This window comes from Haemaphysalis longicornis, unplaced genomic scaffold (assembly GCF_048455015.1).
Source record: "Haemaphysalis longicornis isolate Haplotype H1 unplaced genomic scaffold, Haemaphysalis longicornis Haplotype H1 scaffold_1, whole genome shotgun sequence".
Lineage (NCBI taxonomy): Eukaryota > Metazoa > Arthropoda > Arachnida > Ixodida > Ixodidae > Haemaphysalis > Haemaphysalis longicornis.
Window position 1 is genome coordinate 428827306 of NW_027526203.1, and position 13882 is coordinate 428841187.

At 53.2% G+C, this 13882-nt stretch overlaps 1 protein-coding gene across 3 annotated transcripts in view; it reads left to right on the forward strand.

The window, feature by feature from the left end:
• Nucleotides 1-13882, forward strand: part of Zfh2 (Zn finger homeodomain 2) — a 369044-nt gene that overhangs the window by 243480 nt on the left and 111682 nt on the right. The window contains exon 1 of one of the 3 annotated variants that reach the window (XM_077687306.1): nt 6580-6713. The exons of 1 other annotated variant lie outside the window; for it this stretch is intronic. The gene's annotated coding sequence lies outside the window, so the exon portion shown is untranslated. Of the gene's footprint in view, nt 1-6579; nt 6714-7247; nt 7564-13882 lie in introns of those variants that run through there. One more of the 3 variants, XM_077687305.1, reaches the window with a different exon arrangement.

Below are 13882 nucleotides of genomic sequence, written 5' to 3' on the forward strand. Positions count from 1 at the left end.
ATCAATTGTAGCCTAAGAGAAATCCTTCAGCGCCACGTAAATGCTACCTGTGAATTCGATTGTTTTCCTGCCTAGGATAGCAGTCAACTTCTCGAGGGTGTCAGCCACAACATTCTTAAAAGTGAGCTTGAGTTAACGCTCAGTCACTGAATATTGCTCTGATCACTGGAAGGCATTTTGGGAGAGCCGCTATTACGGTGGTGTGCGTCACCATGAATACGTCTACGTTCCGCCTGACCACCGCCATCGTTCCGTCCACCAAGCGGCGGAGTGTTATAACAGATTTTGCAAGTGCAAACTGGAAGGGTGATTGGACGCGTGAATCACGGGATAGAACCCATTTTGGAAGACACTCTTTAACCCCCTCCGCATCTTTCGGAACAAGCAGCGGGAACAAGAGAGTAGCCAGTTAGGCCGGGCAGTGGAAGGGTATCTTTCAAAACGAAGCAGCGCTGTCAGAGACGAAATGGCAGAACACAGAACAAACAGAAAGAATGAGCGCTGGGCAAAGGGGGCAGCACGGTACGGGCCCGCCTTCCCGCATGTGTCATCTACACTTGTGCTGTTTTTTGTTTTTTTTCTGCCAAGACAAAATACTTAGTGCCTGCAAGTTTAGGGGATAAAGTTTCTTGCAAAATGATTAAGTGCCTACGATACCACAACACCTGTCTCTGGTATGTCTGTTATCCTTATTTGGGTACGTTACAAAAACGGGAACTTGTACGCTCTAAGGGTCCTAAAACACTGACCACTATACCAGGCATCACAGCGCTCGCTCGCTGCCTTCACACGTTTTGTTGTGAAAAGTTGGACAAGGAAGGGACGTCTAGAGCGAAAGCTACTTTTTGGTGTTTTGTTTATTCGATGACAAAGGGATCAAAAAAGCACAAATTACTCACTTGGGAACTCAGGGCAGAATACTTCAATACCATGTGGTGGTCCCTGTCGTTGTTTTTTCGTAGAAACCCACTTCCCAAAAAATGTTGGCATGTTTAATGCCCCGAACTACTTAGGACTGTGCGATGAGGCACACCGTATATTGCAGGCTGGCAAAACAATTAAACCACATGGGGATCTTTAACGTGCGTCGAAATCTCGACACATGACAGTTTTATTTTCGCCTCTCCCAACAAAAGCACAACCAGAACCTCCGAAGAAGGATCGCTCGTCTCACGAGAAATAGAAAATTGCTCATTTAAACTTGTGGCTCAAAATTGGGAGGCCACATGCGAAACTATTGACGCCAATTTCAATTCGAAAAAAATTTGCAACATCCTCCGCAATCTAATTGACCCCAGTACTACTAAAACAGCTCAATCAGAATTCATACAACTCCTAATTCACGAAGCTGCTCGAGCTTTGGTCTTCCGAGGGCTCGATGGCGCCGCCAATGATAGTGAGATATTCACTCTACGGGACAGGCTGCATACATTCCGGGGGACATCCTCGCTCATTGCCGTTTGGAGCGTACCATTTTTCCACCTCCACACCCATCTCTATTCCTATCCTTGGCGGTCATCTATCGCCAGCTCGAGACCCGCTCCTTTCCCACCCCTGATAATGTCTGCGATCTCTCCTGACACCTACGTAGACGCAAGTCCATATTATTCTGCCCTTCGCGCATCGCTGTCCCACATCATATGGGCCTGTGATAGCATCCGATTATCCAGGCCCCGATCCCACCCCATTCTCCTTACCCTCCCCAGCGAGGAGCGCTGGGAGGCCGCCCTGCGTGACTCAAACCCCGGAGTCCAAGACCTGGCCCGCTTGGCCGACAGCACCGGACCCCTGCCCAAAAGGGGCCCTGCTTCCCGACGGACGACGGCGGAGGCGTCGCCGGCGTAATTGCCACAGCTGCGGCCAAATAAAGTTGTTCTGTCGTCTGTCTGTCGCCTACGTCAGGAAAACGGCAGCTGGGTGCGGTGGTCGAACCCGCATTCCTGTGGTCAGCAGCCAATGGTTCAGCCACTGAGCAGTTCTTGAGGGTCACATTTGTCAAGTATTTACGCTTTCCAGGTGTCCGACCATCTTAGAGGATACTATCAAATGCAACAAGTATGCACACTCAGGGAGTTGGCCTTCACTGTTGCACAGTGCAACAATCTTGCGGCCTGATTGCCCTTGCACAGTCGCAGCGTGGGAAGGGCACACTTGATGTTTCATATCGCCTGCAGACTGCCGAGAGTGCGAAATTTTGTTTGCCCAGTAGCAAACCATTGCAACATTGCTGCGCATACTTCTCATGTTGTAATGAGGAAGAGAGCATTGATAGTGTTCACTGACTTGAAGGGAAAAGTGCGTGAGAAGTTGCGGCGTTGATGGTGCGTCTAAGACTAAAGCCCCGAACGGCGTTGTCTGCGCATTATCAACTGCGGACGGCCACCGAACCATTTCGTCTTAAACCGGTAACCGTTATTGATTTTTCCGGTTTAGTTCCGGTTCCACACCCTGATATATGATATATATATATATATATATATATATATATATATATATATATATATATATATATATATATATATATATATATATATATATATATATATATATATATATTAAATAGTGATGCCGCACCTCCCACAAGAATCCGTGCTGCAATACTCCCCGTCCTTCTTCTTGCGCCTATTTATTCTGGTAATTTCGCGTCAGAGTGCACACAGCACTTCCTAAGCACCAGCACAATGCGCGCTCATCACGCGCCATTCATGCCGAGTCGACCACGCGGAGCTGGTGTCGCCATCTCCATTGAGCTTCCAAAAACGGCTCTTCATTCCCACGTTTATCTTTGCTTCTGAAAATGTTGCCTTGCGCTTACATTCATGGCGAAAAAAAATCTTCGCATCCCATCCCTTCCCGGCTCTTTAAAAAAAGAGGCCCGCCGCATAAAAACGCGCGCCAGGGTGCGGAGCGCGAACTCTATCGATTCGCGGCCAGCCGGAGTCGAGCGTACGCAAAAGAGCAAATAGAAAGCGTACAGCCGCCAAAGAAAAAATGGCATAAAAGTTGGCGAAGAGGGTGAGGGAGCGGGGGAAAATCAAATATGTTCAAAATGATGGAAACGCGAGGGCAGGGGAGCTCTAGTTTGCACTTTGTCCGAGAGATGGCGATACGTGCCGCGTTTTTATGTCCTCCTCGCTTTTCTCTTTTTCCCTGCCCCGTTCTTTCGCGCCTGGCCTGCGGCCTCTGTCCGTGTGTTTGCTCTTGGTGCCTGCTTCCGAGCCTGGCTGGGTGCTCGCTTTTTGGAGAGACTAGGGACTTCCCGAGAGAGCAAAAAGAAAATGATGGATCGCCGCCGCAGCTCTTGTTAGAGGTGCGACCTTAGCGCAGAACAGGGCGTTGTATGGGATGCAACGTGACACGCACTTTTCTTCTTGATGTATTTCTCTTCGTTCGGCTGCTTCGTCGCCTTCCTCCCAAAACGAAGGGGGTGCACGAGGTCTTCGGAAATACTTGGTTGACGATCTCCTGCGCTGCCTGTGCCCCGGCGGTGACCTCCGCGTTCGCTTCTTCGTGCAAGGCAGTCCCGACGCATTCGGCGACCCTCCCTTGCGGATTTCCCCAGCCTTTCGTGCCGCTTTTGCGCCTTCTTCGCGGGCGCAATGACGTCCGCCGTACGCCGTCGTGCATCTTGGCATTGGGAACACTTTCGTTCCGCTGTTGTGTCTGTTGTCTGACAGATGGGGCGCTGTTTTCGCTGACGCGATAAGCGTCGATTTTTTATCAGGTGAATTAATATTAATTGTGAACATTGCACTCCCCTCTGCACCTCCGTTCCCTTCCACCGCTCATCGACTCCCTCCTTCACCCTCGTCGGTTTGAAGCCCTACCGCGGAAAAACGCGTGCGCAGAGAGTAATGACACGAGCACGCCCTCACAAAAATAGGTGAAGAGCCCAGCAATGCCCATAACAAAAGCAATAATAATAATAATAATAATAATAATAATAATAATAATAATAATAATAATAATAATAATAATAATAAGTCACGTGTTGACCGTTCATTGAGTTCTATATTATTATTATTATTATTATTATTATTATTATTATTATTATTATTATATTAAAAGATCTAGTGATTGAGTTGAAACGAAGTGCAGCAAATTCGTGATACCTTCTGCGAATTCGATGGGGATGCTCCTCACGTCAAGCTGCTTGCCTCTATTGTTAAGTGAAATGCTTATGTGGAAATCACTTGTTTTTAGAACCGAACGGCATTGTAGCCTCGCCAACACGGCATGCCGGCAGATTTAAAGGCGGCTGTGTTAGCAGGAAAAGAGAACAATGACGGTCGGAAAAAAGGAAATGCCGCTCATCGTACAACCTCAACAAAGAAAAAGAAAAACAGGCAGAAACAAGTTTTTATTTGCCGCAGAGCCAGGTGCCTGCATCGTTTAGTTTATTCTCAAGTTCGAGCGTGAGTTCTCTAGGTGACGTGATTTCAACGTTGTGTGCCTGCTGTCACCCCATGATTCTTCGTATACATTATATAAGGCGTTTGCGCTTGTCACCACTGTACCCGCTTTCTCCCCCGAAAAATGTAGATACGCGCGATTAAACTTCAACTAGTATGTCAATGCGAAAACATTATATGGCACTTGAGCGAAAAGGCCGGCGTAGGCTTTTCCGTCGTCTGTAGCGGCTCCTAAACTCTCGTTGGCTGCGACGCTTTCCGTAGCGCGTCCGTCAGAAAAAGCACACAGGAAATGAGCACGCCCACTGGCTGCTAACGCGGGTATAAGGCGTTTAGTAGGGATAACAGAGAGAATGAAAAGAAGATTTAAAATTAGGGTATAATAATAATAATAATAATAATAATAATAATAATAATAATAATAATAATAATAACAATGCCGGCGCATCCGTTCGGCCATTGGAAATTAATGCTTTCGCCTTCATAACTCATAACAAGAGCTTGGGTACATGTCCTCCGAGTTTTTCTGTTTTTAACATGTCGAATTCGGATCGGTTTAGGACAGAAGGTGGCTGTTCCGTTTTGATTGGGTGTTTGTCGGGACCGCATATATATCGACGGCTGAAGAAATTTTAGCTCGAGCGTTAAGCGCTGTAACATGTGTAGGAGTATTGGCAAAAGCCAGTGCGCTCAACGCGGGGCAACAGGATTGATTGCGGCTTTTGTTTTTTCCTCGGAATGAAGTGCCATGAGAAGGTTAACTTTTTTCGCGTTTTCCCGGGATTGTACATTTTGAGCAGTTCAGCGGTCGCCAATACACTCGGAGTATCTGATATTTTTGTAGTCTTTCATTGTCACCATAGGGCAACGCCTGATTTCTAAAATTAGACCATACGTCCACAAACACAAAGGAAATCCTTCCGTGAGCTTGCTTCGAAACGGTGCACCTGAATGACCAGCTTCAGCGATCGCGGGAACAAGTTTGGCGGATCACAATGCTCGGCATGACGGCGGAATGCAAAGCGTCTGGTTTGCATTGCTCTCGGTTACCGCGCAAACCACATTTCTAGAGTCAAACTGTGCATCAAGCCTCGTTATTGGTCTGCTTTTCGGGCCTTTGGGTGCAATGACTGGTCTTTCAGGTGCGATGGGGCGAAGCAGTCATGTGGACATTTCTTCAGAGTGATGACACTATCACGCGGATGTATAGGTTTCGTTGTCATGTTAATACACCACAGGAGGCTCCCTCCCCATTCCTCCACCGGAAAGAATGTCGCCGGGAATTATAAGTTATAACACATTGGTTAAAATCAAACGTATAATATCATCTTACCGATGACAGGGGCGAAAGCCAACAGAAGGCTACATCTGCAGGCTTCTATGACTAGCGGGCCGGCACGACGGTGTCACGAGGCATCAGTTCGCTTATTCATGTGATCTCGCGGCATATTATGGCGATGCCACTGCTTGACAGCCGGACAGCATTGACTTCGTCACTTCGGCATCGTTCCTGCTAACGCTAAAGTGCATGCCCTAGGGGCTAGTCCGCGTAACATAACACCCATTGGAAAGCGGGCACAGCCGCCCTCGCGCTCTCGGCACCGCGGGCTGACCGACGTGGTGCTTCCAGCGTGGTCTGCCGGCGGCGGGCGCTGGGGAGGCGGCGGCAAGCCGGCGCCAGCAGGTGCCGCGTTCATACCACGCGCCCGTTTTTCGGTAACGAAGTGACGTAATGCTCGCGTCTGAGGGACCCTCCGGCGAGGGAGAGTGGGTTCCCCTAATAACGGCCAAACAAAAACAGGAGCTGGCCCCAGCCTAGCTGATCGATTCCTGATCAATAATGCACTCGCCCTCGGGAGGCCTCCCTCTCGGCTTAAAGAAAAAACCGGGGGAGAGGCTGGCGAGAGGCGGTGGCGGAGGGGAATTAAATATGGCGGTATCTGTCAAACTTGCATGTTTTTGCACATGTGCGCGTGCGCCGCCGTCTTTGTTGCCCGCAAGAGACAATAGATGGCGGCGCGAGCCCGGGCGCGGGCCTAGGTGTCGGAGGCGTCTCATAACCGGCCCGGAGCGCAGGGTCCCGGCGCACACTCGCGAGACGGCTCGGGAGAGCGGGGGGGGCTCCGGCGGCCGCATTTAAAGCAGCCAGCTGCGGCGCCCGGATTTTTGGTCCGTTCGGGATAACCCGCCACGCTGGATTGCTCGGTCTCGCTGCTCCGCGTGCTCCGGCGCTCCTCCGCGTCGTCCGTCGCCTTGGGAGCTGCGCCGGTCGTCGACGCGCCGGCATGCTGCGGCGAGGAGGTAAGAAGACGCTTTTGCCAGTTCCGTCGGCACGCGCCGCCGGAAACCACGTTGCCACTCGCGGCCGGACTTTTCCCCATGCGTTCCCCGTGGGGACTTTTCTGGGGACCGTGCCCTCTCCCACGTGCCGTATGAGTTGTGTAGCGCTTGTTTCCCCCGTTGCGCGCAACGTGCGGTCCCCCCCGATCGTGCGGGGCCCCAGGAGTCATCGGCCCCGCACGTCCGGCGCGGGCCGCGACGTCTGTCACGCGGCGTCAAGTGTACGCGCCTCACGGGCGTCCGAAACACGCTCCGCCGCCGAAACAAAAGCGCGCGGTAGCGCATAATGACGGCGGCGGCAAACAAAAGCTGGGCTGCGGCGCGGCGCTCGCGGCGCGTCCCCGAAAATAATTGCGACCAATGAGCGCCGGGGCGCCTGGGCCGTGGCGCGCGTTGCCATTGGCCCGCGCCGCGCGCGTCGCCCTCCCCCTCGCGCCGCTCGCGGGGAATTAATTACGCCGGCCCTCGTCCTCCTCGCCCCCGCTCAACCTTGGCGTGTGGCCTCAGTCGGCGTCGGAGTGCTCGCGCGCGCGCTGTCTCGGCGCCGCTCCGTGTTCCTGCCGCAGCGCAGGCGCAGTGCAAGGTGTCGGCGCTCGCCGCTGCCAGTCGATGCACGCCGCGCGCCGCGCTTGGATTAACGTTCCTCGATGTCGTCGCCCCGCTGTGTGAGGTGGTGCCCGAGCCGCGTCTTGGCGTGACTGGCCTCGCGAGCCGCCGCTGTGTGTATGGCCGGCTGCCAAGATCCGTCTGGGATTGTACTACGGTGTCGCAGTGTCGCAGTTCCTAGCTGGCCAACGACGTCCAGTCGACGGTAACGTACCACCACTTCTTGTGTCTCCTTTTCCGTGGTCGCTTCGCCGGCTGCACTCCGAGCGCGGGTCCTTTGACCTTGGCTCGGTGTGGGGCTGTCGTCCGACACTTCCGTTTCCGCTGCTGTGTTCACGCCGTCAGCTCCAGCCCGCCTTTCGAAGCCACGCTATTTAGCGGCATTTATTGTTGTTTAGCGGCATTTGGTGCTTTCTTAATTTCACACTGGGGGCTTGTGATCTTTCCGTTGGAAACTTTCATGGAACCAGCGTAGTGTGTCTCCGTCCATTCGGGCTGCTGTAATGGTCTTGACACTTAGGTGTTACTCTAGCAAGCAACGATGGTGAGGTGCAAAGCGTGCAGCTAGATGATTGACATTTTGCGAAGCGTGGCTGTGGCCTCCAGCCGCGCTTCGCGGTGTTCAATCCACGTGTTCCCAGGAGCTCCGACCGCGTGGTTCCGCCTTAGGGATTTTAGGGAGCAGAGCGTCGCTTCATAGGGACGGGGGATACGGAGTCTTTCCCTAGTAGGGACGCGAGGTTGGCCGTTCGCTCCCGCTCGAGAAAACGTTTTCTAGACGTCTGTTTGCTGACGTTCATTCTAACGGGCTGCATTGGATGTTCCCATTTGCGCAGTGTTCAAGTTTTTGCATTCGCGCAATTTTGATTATGTTTTGGTTTTGTCAAGGATCCCCTCGCAATTTCGCAAGGCTCAGTGCATTCTCTATAATTTTTCAACTTCTAACATTGGTAAAACACGCATTTCAGATAACTGAGACGATGCGCCAATGTCGCCTTCAAATAGTCTGACAGTTTCGGTCTTCGTCCTTGCTTTTATTTGGGGGTATCCCGATGCCGGACTCAGAAACCAAAATGGGTTGGGGTCCGTCGAATCGAAGTCAGGGACCAGGTTGTGTGATCTGTGCTTTCTTAACGGCATCGCTGAAGCTTGTAGGGAAAGAAATGCTCGACAGTTTTTATGTTGGCCATTGTATACGAGTCACCGCCGTGAGCCTTCCGAAGTGAACTCGTCCGCACCTTTGTTGCGATCGCTGTCTGCTCGGCACCGCTGTTCACATTCCGAAGGCCATCAATAACAACGCCACCTATTGACGTCGAAGCGAGTACGGTCCGAGAAAGTCGCCTAAAGTTTCTCGGTTGGGACCTGACACCATTGTGGCCGCACGCGCTTACCTCCGTGCTGCACCCGCGTCGAGGTCAAGGCGCCCAGTTTACCAGGAGGGGAAGGAGGGGAGATGTGTGTCACCTCGCACTGACGTCGCCCCCCGAGGAACGAGAATGTACTTCCGGTCGCTGTCAGCGGTGATGCCATAGCAATTACAGCGATAGTTCAAGGTCTAGCCGCACTGGTTTTTTTTTTTTTTTCGGAGGGGGGGGGGGGGGGGGGGATGTTAGCTCAGCCTGCCTTGTGTGGTTTCGCCCTGTGTACTGTCAAATCCTATTCCAATACCCAGGGTTGTCTTTCGTTCCGCGTACCCTGGGTTCAGCCGCTACGGTTCGAACTCTGACCATAGTTTCTTACCTGTTTTTTTTTTTTTTTTTCATTGGGAAAAATATATCATACCTGCATCTTATTACACTCAGGAAGCCACCATTATTGCTTTTTTCGGGGGGGTTTGTCGTGAAGTTGCTCTGTCTGTCGTGCAGAATTCACGAATTAAGCAAAATTCGCGTTGTTAGTGTTCAGCCTGGCTTGTGCGATTGCAAACCTCCTAGAATGAACAAACTGCAGAATTAGGTTCGCACATACTTGGGTACGCAGAAAAGCATTAACTTCCTAGTATATGCGCACTTGCTTTCCGCATATTTATCACGATGCTGTATTTCAGTCTGTTGTTTTTCTTTCGTGCGCTGACGTTTCGTCTAAATGTTAAACCCAGACAACAAATTGTTGCGCCCTGAGGCGCGAAGAAAGCAAGCTTGGCTCGGGAACAGAGTTCTGATGAAACAATTAAAGTGCAGCCGCTACTTGACGGACACGTTGGGCATTTTAGCCGCATTTGCGGTTCTCGTCGTTTCGGAAGCCCTCTTAATTTTTCTCCGAGCCGGGATGCGTGCAATTAAAACGGAGGCAGTGCAAAAAGTCAGTGCATCAATTATTTCGCGTTCATATGTCGCCTGCTCTCACGTTACCTCACACGCCTTTGTATTTATTTGCTCGCCGCATCTGTTTTTAAGTGCGCTCGGATGGCCACGTCGCAGTCCTTCGGATCAAAACATCGGCATTGCGCTGTCTTGCTTCGTGCACCACCCTCTTCTGCCGGGCGAAACAAAGTTTAATTTCGGACCATTAGCCAGGGATGCGAATCGGGCAATCACGCGTTAACCCGCGACGGGATGAGTTTTTCGCGGAAAAGGACTTTGGCCGGGCTTCTATTCCCGGCTCTTCGCGGTTGCTGCGCGTCAGCGTACCCCGTCCGTGGAGTGCTCATCGCGTGCGTGTCAAGCGGCCTGTGGACCAAGGCCGCGCGACTAGCGTGCCTTGTCGCCGTGGTCCCGGGTCATCGCCGGGATGCGTCGATCCCGGCCGGCCGAGCGAGCGGGGGGTCAGCCGCGCGGGGCGTGGAGGCGTCTCTTGACAAGCGTCCCGCGCGGCTGTCAGGGCGCGGCCGGCCAGTTTGGCGGCAGTGGTTCCAGTCTGCCACCGCTCACCGTCTTCGCCGGCCCGCGGAAGCCAGGCTGTCAGGAACTGCAGCTTGAGAAGAACAGAAAGGGCGCCACTTCTTCGCGCTGAGGTGGCGCCTGTAACTCTGGGAAGGCAGTGCGTGGAACCGCCGTAGGTACGCTCCAGTGAGAGCAGCGCCGCTCCCGTGTTTCCGATTATGAAACGCGTAAAGCGAGCTTCTGTCCTGTTTCCGCGATATATGTGCCCGTGGGCGACGTCCGGCGCGCATAGTGCCGCTCCCCACTCGTGGTCGTGTGGGACCTCGCTCGCCGTATCAGCCCCTTTTCTGCGGTCTCATTAACGACTGAAAATGAGCTTCCCTTTTTTGGCCGCAGTGTCTCTGTGCGTACCGTGGCGGCTGGGTAGTTTCGTAACGCCCTTACACAACAGTCTCACCTCCGGGCCGAGGTTTTGTAAATATGTTGGGAACTCCTTTGTGGGAAAGCCCGGTAAAGGGCCGGTAATTTGCGCCGAACAAAAGCAGCGCGCAGGCGGGGAGTGGGTAGCGTCGCCCTGAGACAAAGCCCGGCAGCTGCAGCACGTGCTGTTTGCCCCAGCGCTCCCTTCTTCCCCCTCCGTCGTTTCAAAGGAGGAGCCGAAACGGAGGAGTACAAACACCACCCTCGGGTCGTGGCCATCTGTGGCGGCGGCGCCTTTCGCGATCCGTCTGTCCATCGTGCGTTCTGGGTGGGAGCCCCGCAGACCGTCGGCATGCTGTGGCTGCTTGCCTGGTCTCAAGCTGCTCTTGTTATTTTCGCCGGACTGAAACAATGATCGGCCAGCAACGCAGGCGCAAACTGCGGCAACCTCGCCGTTCTGGAACTAAAATTTGCTCTCGCACTATGCAGTGCTACTATTGTTCGCTCGACGTTGATCAATTGGGCGGCAAGCGTTGAAGCGCACATGTGGCGACCCCCGCTACGTAGTTGGCACATGCGTTCGCCCTATTCTCTGAGGACATGTCGCGATGGGTAATGCCTGTCTGGCTCTCTCTCTTCTGCTAATGCGCGAGGCGGACGTTCTGCGAGCACGTTACAACGACCTGTCAAACATGTGGCCGACACCGTCTGCGGCGTGTGTGCGGTTTGCTGTTGTCAGAGCTAAAGGCAACTAAAAAAAAAATGAAATAACACCAACCTAATATTTCTTCAATGTTTCATTCGCAGTGCGTAACTGAAGCTCCCTTCGATTCTCTTATCGTCGAACACGAGTTGCGTTCACAACAATATCAATGTAACAAGGTCCATCTCGAAATGGACCTTCCGTAATTCGTTGTATACCATTAAACGAAACACTTTGCTTCAGCCACTCGCAGTTACGTGTTCAAAATTCTCATAGCAATGCGATCTTACAAGATACGCTGCTGGGTAGGGCGGGTGGCGAAAGTCCTTTCGTGGCTCGTCGTCCCCACAGCCAGGCAATAACTGAATAGCAGGTCTCCCAGATGCACGACTTCAGCCTGCCTCAGCATATTCTGGGATAGAACTTTTAGTTTCTTTTTCTGCTATGTGGTATGTGTGCACGAACAGAGTAAGTGTGGCCGTCAACATTGACCGTAACATGACCTTGTCTTAGCGCGAAATGTTTGAGCAGTTTAAGCGGACTAATTTCAGATTTCCCGCCTGACTGTATAGAGACAGCAACTGCGGACAACGCCGCCCGCCGCGCCGGGTAATATCGCTCGCACATCAAAAGGTAGTCGCCACGCATCATCCGCACAGCTCAGCCTGTCATGGCTTGGCTGGCGTTTCGCTTCTGGCAGACAGTCCACATTTCGCTCCCTTTTGTTTCTCGTTCTGTTTACCGACGCGTCGCGGCCACATGCCCGCGCACATGTGGCCGCCCTGCGGGGAGCCGGGCTGCAGGATAAATAGAGGCTGCCAGCCACGTTACGCAATGACCCGCCTATTCAAATCTGCCGTGCACCGTCGCATCGTAGGGCGCAGGTGTCCCCTGTGAGTCATTAGCGCGGACGCAGCCACCTCGGGCTCTTGACACTCAGGCGCAAAGGCTGGCAAAAACACGCCTTCATTTGTCGCGCCGTCTTTTTGTTTCACACATTGCTGCGTGCCAGTTACGTCAGGACACTTCGTTTCCATCTTTCAAGGTCTTCGTTTGTCCGCCATAACGGTGCAGCACAAGAGTAGTGCCCGCAATAAGAGCACCGTGCAGGTAATAGCCGATGTACAGCGTGGAGCTGTATAATCAAACCGGTCGCTCAGCATCCGACCAGCAGTAGTGCTCCCATCTGCTCCTAGCACGTGGCGTCTGTCCGCGCAATGTGGCGGACCAACAGCCCGGCTCCTGCACAGCGCGCTGTACCTGGCAGTGGGAGTGCACGTTTGCGACTGGCACCTTGAAGGCCACTGTACAATACTGCCGTTCGCCCGTTAGCAGCCGGCAATCGAATGGAGCAAGCGTTACGTACGACCCAGTGTACGCTCTCAAGAGATCCGGAAGATGGTAGCGAGCAAGTATCGCGGCGCTGGAATGTCGCCATTGACGAGTCCCCGCACGCGCTGCTCGGCCGGCGTGTCGCGTAGCGTCAATGCTGCGCGCCGCGAGGCAGGAAGCAGGTGGGGTCGCGTTTCGCGCCGCACTCGGCGCAACTGCAACACGGGCGAAACCCAACGCTGCAGCAGCTCGCCCGTCGGCGTTCCGTGCCGTCGTCGCTGGCGCCTTGCGCGGCCGGCCGACCGTGGGCGCTCGACTAGTGCTCGCGACGCTCGATGGAGGCTCCCCGCACGCGCGAGCATGCGCCCTCCGCCGGTCGACCGAAGCGCCGCTCGAGTCTGGCTCGGCCGTGGGGTTCGCGCCGTGCATTGCCAAGCCCGAGCTCTGGGAGGAACGGCCGGCGCTTGTCGGCGCCGCGTTTGTTGTGTCTGCGACGCCCTGTAGTACACGCGTCGCGCTGGCCCTCTCCCCTCTCCCCCGCTGGCAACCACACGTGCGCCGACTCCGGCTCCGGCCTTCGTTACAGATTTACCACGCGCTTAATACTCGAGCCTCGTTTCCAGAGCCCTCGCGCTGCTGCTGCTGCCGCCCAATTACCGCGGCCCGCATTCACCGCGGCCAGAGTATTGCGTGCACACTGCGGCCCCGTCTGAATGCTTTAAGCTCTTACCGCTGCCGGTTTTCGGCCTTATTTAACGCTTCTCGAAATCGCCCCGATAGACGCGCGCGCAGCTAGGCCTTCCCTTGCTGCGCTGGCGGGCATAGCGGGGAACTGTCAGGGAAAAGTTCACTGTTTGTTTGCTTGTTTACGCTTGTCACTGGTGCTGAAAGGCTCTGCAGGGTTCGCACAGGTCCTTGAAAACCTTGAAAACCCTTGAATTTAGAAGTGTCAATTTCAAGGCCTGGAAAGTCCTGGAATTTTTAAATGGTCCTTGAAAACCCTTGATTTTTCCGGAGAGAATCAATGGCCCTGTCTTTTCACAAGAATTTAAAGTGTTTGTCGTTGATTTTATGTGTTAGCAAATGTAATGAAACATTGTAACATTCAAGTTTCAGTGTATTGCGTGAAATTACAAGTTTGGTAGATTTTCATTATTACAAGGCAACATTAGGAGCAGGCACTTGTCAATCCAATCTATATCACGATACAATCCAGTGAAAGCCAGCTTCTGTTCTCTATCTTG